At 41.3% G+C, this 14662-nt stretch overlaps 2 long non-coding RNA genes across 3 annotated transcripts; one reads left to right on the top strand and one right to left on the bottom strand.

Annotated features, from left to right (window-relative positions):
- Positions 1-6387: 6387 nt before the first annotated feature.
- Positions 6388-7474, bottom strand: LOC136435808 (uncharacterized). The gene is made up of 3 exons (XR_010755932.1): positions 7230-7474; positions 6657-6718; positions 6388-6485 (listed from the first exon to the last, which is right to left on the bottom strand). It is a non-coding gene; the product is annotated as an uncharacterized lncRNA (long non-coding RNA).
- A 392-nt stretch (positions 7475-7866) lies between these two features.
- On the top strand, positions 7867-12548 carry LOC136435807 (uncharacterized). 2 transcript variants are annotated; one of them, XR_010755930.1, is made up of 4 exons: positions 7955-8069; positions 9632-10708; positions 11239-11347; positions 11584-12548. It is a non-coding gene; the product is annotated as an uncharacterized lncRNA (long non-coding RNA). The 2 variants fall into 2 exon arrangements; XR_010755931.1 differs by lacking the exon at positions 9632-10708 and having other exon boundaries at positions 7867-8069.
- Positions 12549-14662: the final 2114 nt, after the last annotated feature.

The following is a 14662-nucleotide window of genomic DNA, read 5'->3' as shown; positions in this document are numbered from 1 at the left end:
GTGGTGACAAGGGTACAGATTGAACTTGGTAATGAAGATGATTTGTAAAGAAAGTCCACTAGGCTGACCAGCGCATGTGTTGTTGATCTCTGCTTACGGCCCCCGAACTGACGTGGGTCGAGTCTGGGGGAAATGTCATTAACAATCCAATTTGTGACGAAGCGTTCGCAAAGCTTCGACAGCATAGGGGTAAGGGAAATGGGGCGTAGTTCATCGATGCTTGGCGGTGACGACTTTGGCAGGGGAACTACGTTAGCTTCTTTCCACTGACGGGGAACAGTGCCTTCAGTGAATGACGTGTTGAATAAGTCACAAAGGGGAGTGCTCAACTCACATGCGAATTCCTTAAGGATACGAGCAGGTATGCCATCAGGACCGGGACTCTTGTAGGTGTTGGTGGATTGTAGCTGTGAGTACACATCCCACACGTGGATGGTAGGAACTGGTTGGGCCGGTAGGAATGATGGGAGAGATGACAACTGCAGTGGTGGCAGTGATTGAGACACGGTCGCGAACTTGACATTAATGGCATTGGCTATGGCGGTATGGTCGTTTTGATCGACGCCAGGAGCGTAGATCCGACTGGCTTTCTTGTTCATGTTGCAAATTGCCTTGAGACCATTGTGCCAAGACCTTGGATTGTTCTTTTTGTGGCCTTCAACGTCGATCGTGTAGAATGTTTTCTTAGCTTTCCGGATCTCTCTTTGGACTTTGTTCCTGTAGAATCTTGACATGACGGTAGGAATTCCAGGTGTGAATGTTCTCTGTCTCTGCTTGATAAGGTGCTTGATTCTGGGAGTTATCCAGGGCTTGTCACTGGGATGTAGTTTAACAGATTTAGTGGGAAAGAACTTAGCAATGGCGGACGTCAATGTGCTGTAGAAGGCATCGGCCTTTTCTTGAGTTGTGGTCGCGGCGTAAACCTCATTCCAAGAATGGGTAGTAATCCATTTTCCAAAGTGGCTTAGATTAGGTTCACGCATGGGACGAGTAAGCTTCCTTGTGCATGAGTTTTGTTTCAGTTTCACATTCGGTTCCCACAGGATGGTGTTGTGGTCGCTGAGACCGATGGGAGGGTGTATGGCTGGTGTTTTGAAGTAGGATTTCATGTTGGTGATGATGAGATCCAACATGGCGTTTCCTCTTGTATTACCCAGAACCACCTGTGAGAGGTCTTTATCGAGGAGAATGTCACGAACGTTCAAGTGGTTAAAATCACCGGGGAAAGCCAGGCCGATGCCCGGGTGTGTCATTCGTAGGTAGTCCGAGGTTGCGATCAGGTGGTCGACCAGTTCTTCTCCGTACGGTGACTGTGGAGGTGAATACAGGCAGCACAGGGCAATGGATGAGAGGTGTCGTGGCAAACGGTAAGGACGTACCTTGACCCACAAGCATTCGAGATTTTGTGGGACCGTGACATCGGAGATAGTACTGGAAGGGATGCTGTCGCGTACGTAAACTGCTACGCCACCTCCGCGGCGAGTGGTACGGCATTTGGAGTAAACTGTGTAACCGTCGATGGACTGGTACTGGTCGGGCATAGAAGGGCTGAACCACGACTCGGAAACTGCCGCAATGTCAACGTCGTTACTCAGTAAAACAGACTGGAATTCATCCAACTTGTTTACCAGTGATCTTGGATTGGTCAACAAGAATGTTGGTACAGGATAAACACAGCTGTGGCGGTCTTTGTTTACATTTTCGACACGCACTAGATTTGGGCGGGTGACTGGGTTAGACAACTCAGTTTTGGCGCCAAAGTTAATTTAAGTTGTTGGCATTGCCGATCACTGTTTCGATTTTCCGAAGGTAATTCCTACCCGCTTTGGTCCCTCTTGGTCTGCAGTGACCCCTGAGTATACCGTTGTTGCGTAGTAGGTCCTTCAGATGCGGAGTTGATGGTAGCAGGCTGCTTTTGAGGCTCCTCATGAAATCCCTGGAGTACATGAAGACGGTTCTGGACGCCATTGTTGCTCTCCGACGAGGGACGCTGATCATGACGTGCAGAGTATGGCGATTTTCTTGTTCACGCTGGCTTCTGACGACGGTGAATTCTCTCAAACAAGTCTAGTTGACTTCATACACGACAATTGTTACTCACATAATAAATAAAATCTTTTTAACATGTAAAATCCACAGGAAAGTGGGACAAAGTTGGCAGCTGCTGCAAAACCGTGGCTGCCCCTAAAAGCGCCACCTACCCCAATATATTGGATGAATGTTGACTAACAGTATGTTAATGTCTGCTGAGACCTTTTTTGTCAATATCAACTGCCATGACGTCAAAAAAGAACATTATATATCTTTTAGCTATCCGCCTCTTGGTTCCCGCCATTTTCAATTTTCCAAAAATACAATTTTTCAGCAAATAACCCCAAAACACAATGCAACATAATGGAAATAGACTAAAACATATTTTCTAAATGTTTTTTTTTATAAATAGAAATACCAGTAAGTAACGATTGATTTTTAAGGGAACATTGACTGTTAATACCAAAGCTAAGGATTTTAACCTTTGATGTCACAAGGTGCATAGAACTGAAAACAAGAAGAGATCTGAGGCCTTAAGTTGTTGACATATAACTTATGTTTCCAGTTCATTTAAAATGTTCGTCATATATGGGATGGGGCTAAAATGATTTATTTTTGGTTATTTGGCAATTTTCATACAAAAATGTATATGTTGGGCTCCTATGAAACCGACTGACCTGAAATTAGATATGGTGATGCCTATGATATATGCCCATATGACTTTATAATCCGCTTCCATAACACGGCTAGATTAGGAGTATTTGTTATATTGTAGCCAGACGGGCACATACAGGATGGGGCCGGTATTGGGTTGGAGGGCAACAGACAGCTCTTAAAAAACTATTAAAACCCCGGCATGTGCCCCCAACCTATAAATCATTGTAAAAGGCTTCGACCATTACCGTTTGACAGGTTTCATGCATCATTAATATTCAGGAATGTTTGTAGGTAGATAGTGTTTGGGTGGATGAAAAATACGAAAGCCTGTAGCGACACATCTATCTGGGACACATCTCGGAGGCATGTGGAAGACAGTGCGTGGAAACGTCTCGGAGGCAGCGAGCGGAGACGTGAATCCCACTTTCTCTGCACTGTGCGAAATAACGAATTTGCGGGGTGGAAACCGTGTTTCACGTGCCTGTATATTCGAGTTTTCCGTTACTCTCCAGGTCGTGCCGACCTGCCCAGCTCTTTTGCACGGGACCCGCGCCGTCCCGGGATTTACCGCGAATGCACCACTTAGGCTGCGCAGGAAGTGTCGGCGCCCTGTTAATTCTCGTGCAGCTAGAGGGAAATCCATATACACGCCCTGCCCAGTGAACACTTAACTCCCGGTAGCTGCATAATTTGGCGACAATTATCACCTAATTATCAGTTAATTACCCGTGCAGCTAGAGGGAAATTCATATACATGCCTTGTCCAATGAATACTTTGCTGGCGGTAGCTGCATAATTTAGCGACAATTATCACCGAATTATCAGTTAATTACCTGTGCAGCTAGGGGAAAATTCATACACATGTCCTGTCCAGTTTATTACTACCCCCCCCCCCCAAGATATTACCGGTCCATCGCGCCCCCTACGCACCACCCCATCCCACCCCAAAATTACCCGGGGCCTCACTTTAACATTATAGACCTACAGGAAAATACATTATTTTCATCATACTGTCACACCTCAACCATGAAGACATATCATGGAAGACTTATTTTAGAATACACTAGAATCTTTATTCGTGTTAACAGGTTGGCAGACCTTTCATCAGAAATAAACAGCAATTACATGGAAGCAAAGGTACATTACCTGTTACTAACATCATACCAATACATACTGCCATACAATAAGAACAGAAACTAAACAACTGAAAAGACCATAGTACTTAACTACATGAAAGGGAACAATGCTATTGAATTCGAAAAATGAACAAAACTTTCCCTAACATAAACAGAAACTAAATAACCAAACGATAGGAAACAATAAAACTGTCCGAACAAAGCACAGACCATATTTACATACCCGTGGTCTTTGTAAAATCATTCCTGAATGATAGACAGCGAACATCTTTAAACGCTGACATAAATGCAAACAGTAAAAACCCCTATATGAATACAAAAAGAAGAAAAAAACATATAAAAAATCAATGAAAATGAACAGTCTTGAGGTCAGCATATAACTCGCTATTGATTAACACTATGCAGCGAATTGAAACAATACCGCTACAGTCATTACAGTTCAGTCAGAGTATAGCTAGTGTCATCAAAGGCCCCTTCTTCCAAACTAGCTCCATTGAAGCCCTTAACCCTATCCAGACTGGGCTTTTTTGGTATATCTGGGACTGGGGGGGGGGGGGGGGGGTTGGTGGGCACTGGGGGGGGGGGGGCTGATTCGCGTTCAGAATTTCCGAACGGTTTGATGTACCATCACCAAATTTGCAGGGAGTGATATTTACGTCAAGTTTTATAATTCCTGTAATTTTGGTGACGTTATGACGTAATATGACGTAATTATGACGTAATCGATGTGATTTTATTGGCTAAATAGGGAATTCCCGTAATATCTAAAGGTATTAAACAAAACGGTTTGTATTATTCATTTTAAGGTATGCAAGGCATACAACGTCAATGGTAAGTACGTTGACGTCAAAATTACGCCATAGAGTGACGTCATGTGTTGTTAGCGATCCCTTGGGATCCGCCATCTTGGATCGGCCATTTTGAAATTTTTAAAAATCCTTTTTTTCCACTTATGAACCCAAAGGCCACTGAAAATGGACTTGAAACGTTAATCTAAATGTTTCTGGTAAAGAAAATGTCAGGAATTGACGATTTGAAAGGCAAAAAAGCCTGCTGATACCTGAAATAGTGATATAGTCCGCCATCTTGCATTTTGACTGATTACGTCATCAAATTAGCATAAATTATGAATATTTAATCAGGAAAGTTACATCTAATTACGTATAATGTTATACATGTAGGAAAACTAGTGTAGTTGTGCAAGAAAACCTGAGAAATATCATTGTTTTCCAAAAATTAATGATTTTTGCATAAAATGCCTGTCAGAAACCCGTTTCCATGGCAACATGAAAAATGATAAACTTTAACCATTATTATAGAATTGTTCCCAACAAATTTTAGGAAAAGTCACGAAGTTTGGTAGTCGTAGCATACATCGTTTGGCAGTAATACGATGTCAAAGTTGCCGCGGGCACTTTTAGCCCCCCCAAACTGGATAGGGTTAAGCCGTCTCCATTCCGTGAGGTTTCCTTCCAGCCTTCATCCCTGCCCGGGTAAAAAGAGCAGATTATTGTGTTAAGCAGCTGAACACCGTAATTGGCCAGTTTAGTTTCACCATTTTTGAAACTTGTAAAAAGACAGATTGTAAAGCGTCATTGTAGAACAGTTCAGACATTTTTTAGCTATCGATAAAATATGCATTTTGAACCGAACGTTTGTAAGGGAGTCTTTGTCAAAAAAATATATTTATTGAAAAAAAAGGCCAACGTAATATCTAGAAGTAGAAAAAGGTAGAACCTCAAAAGCAACTCAACACCTACTTGTTTGTGTCTCTGCAATTATCGACTATGGACACACTTGATAACCGGTGTAGTAATTTGCACTTGATAACGCTTTACTTTTTACTTTCCTTTTTTTAGTAGAAATTTGAAAATTTTGACTTGATTATATATCCCTGTTATTTAGTACTGAAAAGTATAGAAGCATTAAAACCGGGATAAACGAAGTAGTCTGGATAGTGGTATTGTGGTGGTTTTATAACTTCTTACTTTGAGCATTTCAAAACCGCGCAAAAACGTGCCATATCGTCATAGGATGATCCTTTTAGTTTCGCGAGCCTACAAAAGCCCAGCGACGATTTTGAGCAAATTCTTACAATACAACGATGTCATATTTTCGTACAAAAGGGATATTTACATTGTTTATTTTGTCAAAGGCTTGTTTGTTATTTGCGATGACATGATCCATTGACTTACCCTTTTTCTCCGTGAGCGTTGGCGTTTGTCGTTGCCCTGCTTTGCTGTTTTTTCAGCGTTCTCGGGTAGACTTCCCACGAAAGTTCTCCGTACCGTTTCATAATACGCCACACACGAAGCTAGAAGCAATTGATACAAAACATACATAAGCCCAACTGTATCAATTTATCAGATAATCATAGTCATATCTTAGGATACGACGTCGGAAGATCCTTTGGAAACGTTTCCGCAGTTTTAAGTCGTAATACGTAAAACAAATGTTGAAGTGTATCCTAGGTTATACAGAAACTATAACGTTACATCATAAAATACAACATGCCTTGCATAACTGATATGGGCAAACACGTTCTGCTATTTAAAGCAAAATTACTCACCTCGGATAATATCTGGAGGATGTTCGGTGTTGCTTTTTCGAACTTTGTTGACAAGGAACGTTGTAACTGTCTCATTGTGGGGTGAGTTGAGCCTGTATTTATGTAACAGTTTTATGGTTTTATTACAATTATAAGATGTTGATTTCCTGCTGTATATTTATGAGGGATTATCTATCTATTAGCCTTTTTCTTGCATGGTTACAAAGAACGTATGTTTTTCAACTTGAAGAGCAACTGTACTGTTCGTAAACATAAGTACTTACCCTTCGGTTCCCTTGTACTTCTTCTCATTTTCATCGGATTTGTGAAGGCGTCTCACCATTTCCTGTAACAAAATGGTCCATACAGTGGTATGTTAATTAGGTTTATGTGTATTCTTGACTTCATTTGCATTAGCAACAGACATACTAGTTGCGTGTTGTTTTTTCTTTTGTTGGCCGAGTTGCTTTGGAAGGTGTGAAATCTCTAAATCTATCCATGAAACAATGCGTTGAAAAAAAAAACGCTAGCATTTTTTAACAGTTACTAACATTTCACTGCCAAATGTAAATAATTTTACTAGATAGAAGTTATAACTTTGATTTGAATATCCAGATCTTTTCGGCGTGCGTGAAACACGTTAACTTCATTTCAAGACCAAGTTTGTAACTGTTTTGAATAAAAGGAAGCTTTTGTGACTCACCAAACGATGCCATAAACAGGCTAGCGAAATTATACCCATTCACAATACTTAGAAAAGTGAAGGATCGGAGTTGTTCCAACTTCTTCGTTTACTATACATCGTATGAATTAAAAAATATTACCATGTGCTCAAGTTAGATTTGAAGGTATCTTACCGATAGACTTGTAGACTTCGCCTTTCTTCTTCGTTTAGCAGTTTGTGGCATAGCTAGTACGTCCCCTTCCCCTTCGTCAAGCCGCTGACGGAGGTACAGAACTTCTCCACTAAGTTCAGAAAGCTGTGTCTGCGTTGTATTCTTCAGTAGTTGCAGTTCCTCGGACTGCTTTTTGCACACCTCGAGAAGTTCTTCCATCCCCCTGTTTAGTGTCATAACGGATCGGTAAATCAGTTCGTTTTTACTTCCGAACGCGGCGGTGAAACAAAGTTGAGGCTGCCCGATCCGCCGGTCCGCTGTGGTGCGATCCGCTGTGGTGTTCTATGTCCATTCCACGGATTTTCCTTGTCCCTATTGCGGATACCACTTTGGTAAAATCCACCGGACGAAATACCTAATGCCATTTTGGTTCGCAAATTTGAAGATTAAACCAATATAGGGTGTTGTAACGAAGGAAGCTAAGCCTTTATGACGACGTGCGGTTTAAACCAACCTCGCAAACAATGGCTTTCAACTCCCATTGGATAGTCCCATTTAGGGTATGATCTGATTGGTCGTCAGTCGCATTCACGTGATCATGTTGCAGACTTCAAAATACAATAACCAAGCTGCATATACAGTCTACAATTGAAGTTTGCACCTGCAGGTGGAATGATGGAATGATGGATAGCGCTACAAGAGCTGCAAAGAGAAGAAAAAGACCTAGACAGTTCTGCGAACATTGTGATCAAACACTAGGCTATCGCGCGTTTTATATCCACAAAAGTAAATTCTTTGAGAACGGGGTGTGGGAAAAGGCTGACTTCTCAGAAGAAGTTTCGACTGCAATTTCTGACAATGGTATGTATCAAACTCTTTACGTATATCCTCCTGTAGGCATGTTGAGACAGTGCGTGGAGACGTCTCGGAGGCATCGCGCGGAGGCGTGAATCCAACTTTCTCTGGTTTCTTAATAAAGTCAGTCTTTTTTGAAAGGTTTCAGAAAGTCTTTTTACGGCGGCCTGGCTTGAGCAGTTAGGTTTATGAACTTTCCCATACTCCAGTTGAATTTTGCAACTTTCGCCTTATCCCCAGCGTGGTGAAAAAAGAGGCCGCCTGGGTCCCATCGTTCGAACCAGGAGTTCGAAATTGAATTACATCATATTTGGCGATTTTTATAAAGTCATTTTCTTGTAATGAATAAAGGAAAACCTTTATTGTACATTCGTGCCCCGAGGGGCTAGATACAGGTCGTTTAACATAAACCTAACTAACATGTAAGTGACATACACAGTGAAATAAATACAGTACATAGTTAAACATAACGTTACTTGATAGACGAAAGAGATAAGCTAAGCTGATCCAGTAGAGTCAACTTCTTCTCGCTTCTTTGTACATGTGTAGATGTATGAGCAGATCATGTTTCTTGTACAAGGGTTGTCTAGACGCAACGAAATATAAATTTATCCGTTGCGTTTAAATATTCAAAGTATGGAAATTTCTCATTTATACGTTTGAAAAAAAAAACCTCCGTCTTTAGGTACTTGGTTGTTATCACGTCACTTATCATATTGTATTTTGTAGCAGATCCCCTGCAGCTTCTCATGTATAACAAGAAAGGGGTTTTGTGAACAACCTACTTAATAACACGGCAAGATTGTTGTATCAGTTAAGAAAACTAGTATTTGTCCGGCATGATGGGGCCGGTATTGGGTGTTAAGCTGTGGCCAGACTTTTCAATCCCCGGCTTGTGCCCCCAGCTAATGAATTACAGTAAAATGACCTCGAGAATACCCGCTTTGACAGGGATCACGCATCATTAATATTCAGGAATGTTGTTAGGTAGATCGTGTTGGGGTTGATGGAAAGAGCGTTCCAGTACTACGTTGGACCACTCGGTTTGGTTATGGTAAGGTTTTTCCTTCGTTGGACAGTTTTTTCACACCCCATACTCCACTTAGTGAAGGTATCCGTCGTTTGTGCTGTAGTACCACCCTTTCCACCAACCCATTATTTTGATCGTAATGATTTTCCCCAATTCGCGATCATTCCCTGTCTATCTATACATCAAAAACTGTAGTTGATACGGTCTATGCGTTACAGAATATTTAGAAAGAGGACATGTGGAGACTAGGAGCTTTTTCTTTAGTGATAGGAATGCTTATGTGACTCAGGGAAAGTCGATCATTTTTTTTCTATTTCATTCAAAGATAACAGAGACAAAGACAAAGTGGCGCTGCACTCAAGTTTTACAACTTATTTTGCCAACGCCACTTAACAAATATACAAACTTATAGATATATTTTTAGGTCTATATACATATATATACATACATACATATACACACATACATATACACATATATGTATATATATAACATTGGTAAACTACGACGCCAACTTATCTATGATATTCGTTAACAGGACACTGCACGAAATGGCCACGTATCCTGAGGGATCCAACGTATCTGGAATCGGGCCTCATGGCGTTTGCGAGCGAATCCGGAAAAATCCAGTTCACTGCTCGGATACTGAGGTGCTTGCAGATCTGACCAATTCCGACGCCATATTCCTCTGGATACGTGATGCGCCTCGGATACCCGAAAATATTTGTGCGGATCCCTCGTTTTTTTTTTTTATATTCGGAATGTTCGGATTGTTTGTATGTCTGTAGTTGTCTTGGATCCTGACGAATAAATACACACGGCACGGCATGATCTCATTTCCTGACGAATCCAGCAGATCCGGAATTACGCATTATAGCAGACACGGAACGTTTCCGATTGAATAAGATGCACCTCAGATCCGACAATTCCGGCGCCGTATACGTCTGGATCCTTCATACGTTTCGGGTACAGATACGGAACGTTTCCGAGCAAATTCAGACAAATACCAGCTACAGCTCAGATCCGGCAATTCCGACGCCGTATACGTCCTGATCCGTGATCCGATATTTGTGCGGATCCTTCGTTTTCAGATATTTGTCAATATGGCAGAGATAATCGGATTGTTTGTTTGTCGGTAGTTGCTTCGGATCCTAACCAACAAATACACACTGCACGGCATGATCTCAGATCCTGAAAAATCCAGCGGATCCGCAATCGTGCATCATAGCAGATACGGAACGTTTCCGATGGGATCCGATGCACCTCAGATCCAACAATTCCGACAAATCCTGACGTATCCGGGATACGGATTCGTGTCCAATCTCCCACAAGACACTGCGTGTCATGACGTCAGGCGCGAGAAACGGTTTTGTCGGTGAACAGCACGGAAACAAGAACGGCGTTTCATCACTCTCTGTGCTTAACATGGCATTGTCAGAGTCTACCATGGTCGACCAGTGATTTTTAGTGACTTGAGAGTCGAAGGAGATTCGGTGTAAACTCAAACGCGCGGCATTGCGAAGTAGTCTTCTTCATGCATGCAATATTCGTCGCCCCCCTCCCCCTTGTAAAGTTGGTAGGGAGTCGATTCATCATTTAAAGGGACTGCCCTTTGGTAAATACAAATTGGAAAATTCCTGTTTCTAACTAGTTTGAACGTCAGTTATCCTCCTATTGTGGCTTGACATATTATCGCATTTGCATGACATTAAGAATTGTCCAGTCGACCTGCACTTCTACACCGTTAGGATCTAGGAAATTTATAGCTTTCAATTTGTTCGTTCTTGCCAATGGTCAACAGACATTTGTGTCTGGTTAACGTTTCAGATACAACATAGCAAGCGGTTGAGGGAAAGATAATTAAAGATATCCTGTGACGGAAGAGAATGTCATAAGTATTTGTCCCACAAAGGTCCCACAGTTTGTGGATAGTGAGCTGGAACTTATAAGGAGGTAGTAGTGTGTTTCAGTGATTTTTGCATTCAGTTATAGCTGTACATGTTTGATCAATATCATATTCAAGTTATGAATGTAAGTTTTACGTATTCAATTAAACGATGCCAGATTCATTTTTTTTTAAATGTGATTATGTGATATGTTTAATATTTGTCATTGTTTTCCTTTATATATATATATCCTATACAGCATCGGCAGATACTTCCTTCACAAATGCAGCACATGTTGTGAGGACCTTAGCTTGGCTTGGAACAAAGCAATCAGCTGTCAGATGCTCAGAGTACCTCAGGCTCCTTCGGTAAGGCTCAAGTCCATCATCGGTACACTTCAATGTTAGCTGAGACAGGCATGCTAGATACTCATTGTCCCTTGTTTTTTGTTAGCTGCTGTGATGAAACGAAGCCCACCACAGCAAGGAGGTTATATATTATATATAACCTCCTTGATCACAGTTATGTCAAAATCATGTGACATGTTACTTAAATACTAAGTATGTGAATTGATATTTATTCATCATTTGGTTTTATCATATAGGAACTGGTTCATCACAAGATGAACTCCAAGCTGAGTCCAACATGCTAGATACAGAAGAAATCAGCCTTGCCTGTACCTTACCAAGAGTGCATGGAAGAAGTGAACTCAGATGTAGTCAGAGAATGGGGACAGGACGATTATACACATGCAGTTCCACGGCATATACTACTTACGTGTAAAATGTGGCTTGTCATCATGGGAGTTTTTTTCAGACAGTATAATGTTACTTTGAAGATTCTATTTTTAACCTCTGTGTTTGAAATTATTTGTATCTGATATCTTTTAGACGAAGAGCTGGCCACAAATAAGGCTTTCATTACTTTAGTAGAATATGTAGAACATGTAGAAATTTTTGGTCCAAGTGCACTATACGGCAGTTTATATTACCACCATGATGTGATGGTTGTTAATTGCAATACATTTTGTAACAATTGTGCTTACACAACCCCAATTTACCAGCATTAACCTGCATATACATAAGTGCTTTGAGTATGTGGATATCCCTCGGCCTGTCTTAAACAAAATGGATTATTTAGCCACATAGAACTTCCGTATTGTATTTGATCGTTTTTGAACTTAGAAATGCATTTATGTTGAAATATGAAATAATGTTACATTCAGGCTTTCCCAAAACTTCCTGTCATTGAATAATAATGTTTTGGGTATCGTCAAATTAAGAATGAACGCGTATTTATGAATAATCAACCATTCTATCAAACTTTGTGTGTTTGTTTTGTACGTATTCGTGGCAAATACAAACATATTCAGAGTCACAATATGTCAAAGATTGTAGAAAGTCTGTAAGTTGGATCAGTCTGTATCCGTGGCAAATACATACTGTACGTATCTGTCAGGATCTTGGGCAATTTCGTGCAATGTACGGCCCCATATCCGTGGAAAATTCCTATTTTTGTATTCCTCCGGATCTGAGGTTCCGGATCACAGTCCGCTTGTATCCGTCAGTATCCGCACTTTTCTTTTAAAAAATACAGAAAACTTCCTGTACGTATCCGTCAGGATCTCTGGCATTTCCGTACAGTGTACTGCTCCGTATCCGTCGAAAATACCTCATTTTCGGATTCCTCCGGAAATAGTCCCGATCCCGGAGCGGAAATTTTTGGATCCGTTAGGTTGGATTCGTCAATATCCGTCAGCATCCGCCAAAAATACAGAAAAATCCCTGTACGCATCCGTCAGGATCCGTGGCATTTCCGTGCAGTGTACGGCTCCGTATTCGTCGAAAATACCTTATTTTCGGATTCTTCCGGAAATATTCCATATACCGGTGCGGAAATAGTCGGATACCTCAGTCAAATCCACCTGTATCCGTCAGTATCCGTCAGTATCCGACAAAAATACAGAAAAATACCGGTACGTAATTTATTTATTTATTTATCTCTGTTTTCTTTATCCAGGGTGGACGCACTCAGTGCTAACCGCACTGCTTTTCAGGCGTGCCCTGCACAAAATAACATAAACAGACAAAATAACATAACAAGGAAATAACATAGAATAATGAACACAAAGTAACCAAAAAAAGATAATATATACATAACCGAGCGTCGAATCCAAATCATAATCCTTAAATCATAGTCGATATGGCATGCCGGGTCTGGAGGTCAGAGGTCAGCAGTACTGTCTTACTTGTTTTTTAAAAGTTTGGCAAAAAGTAGCCGCTCTAACTGTGGCCGGCAACTCATTCCAGGCAAATGCACCCCTGAACGCATAATTTCTCCTACCAGATTCTAGGCTGACTTTCGGGAGTTGCAAAGATAAGTTTGAATTATGTCTTGTTGCATAAGTGTGAGATGTTCTGACAAATATCTGTAGGTATTCTGGCACTTGTTGGTGAATAGATTTAAAAACAGTTTGCAGGAGGTGCATTTGTCGACGAGATGCGAGGGAACTCCAACCTAAAACAGACAACTGAACATTATCCACATGTGTTGTACGTGACAGACCGAGGACAAGCCGTGCCGCTCGGTTTTGAAGTTTCTGGACATTGTCAGAGAGAGTTTTCCCACAGTTGGCCCAAACAGTATCACAATATTCAATCTTTGGAAGAATCATACAATTGAATAGCATACACAGTAACTTAGGAGGTAAAATGGAAGCTAAACGGCGTATCACTCCTAGCCTAGATGACACCGCATTACACAGTTTGTTGATATGTATATTCCAAGTTAGACTGGGGTCAAACCAAACACCTAGATATTTAAAACATGAAACCACTTCCAAATACGTTCCCGAAAGAGCAAGATTTAGTTGTTCATTACCTAGGCGCAGCCTTCGTACAGTACCAAAGAGCATAGACTTGCATTTACGGACATTAGGTGTCAGTCTGTTTGCATCTAGCCACCTCTCAATATTGCGTAAGTCAGCATTTAAGGCTGTGTTTATATCAGTAACAGACTTCGATGCATAGAAAAGTGCCGTGTCATCAGCATAGAGTACTATTTCACCATGGGTAATATAGTTTGGCATGTCATTTATGTACAATATGAATAATAACGGTCCAAGCACGGAACCTTGCGGGACGCCTTCAGCTATTTCAAGGCAGTCACTAGTGGTACCGTCTACGACCGTTACCTGACATCTATCTGACAGGTATGACTGAAACCATAACAATTCATTGTCTTGTATACCATTTATCCGTAGCTTGTCAAGTAGAACTCCATGGGACACTGTGTCAAATGCCTTTTTAAGGTCCAGAAAAACTGCACCTGTCAAAAGGCCTTTGTCAATGTTATTTAGGATTGTGTCCGTCACATTGATTAATGTCGTAGTGGTGGAATGTTTCGGTCTTAATCCTGATTGTGAGGGGTTCAGGATGTTGTGCTCGGTAAGAAAGTTGTAGACTTGTGAATGTATTGCTTTCTCAAAGATTTTCATAAAAGATGGAATGACTGATATTGGTATGTAATTACTACAGTCAGCTTTGTCCCCATCCTTGTGTAGTGGTGTGACCTTGGCCTTCTTCCAGCCGGCGGGTACGGTTCCTGTTGAGAGTGACAGATTGTATATGTATGTCAGTGGTGCTGCTATGGCTGGAGCAGCATGGCGGATTAGTCTGCTACTT

Source organism: Branchiostoma lanceolatum, chromosome 5 (assembly GCF_035083965.1).
Source record: "Branchiostoma lanceolatum isolate klBraLanc5 chromosome 5, klBraLanc5.hap2, whole genome shotgun sequence".
NCBI classification, from domain to species: domain Eukaryota; kingdom Metazoa; phylum Chordata; class Leptocardii; order Amphioxiformes; family Branchiostomatidae; genus Branchiostoma; species Branchiostoma lanceolatum.
This window is presented reverse-complemented; position numbering and strand designations above follow the sequence as displayed.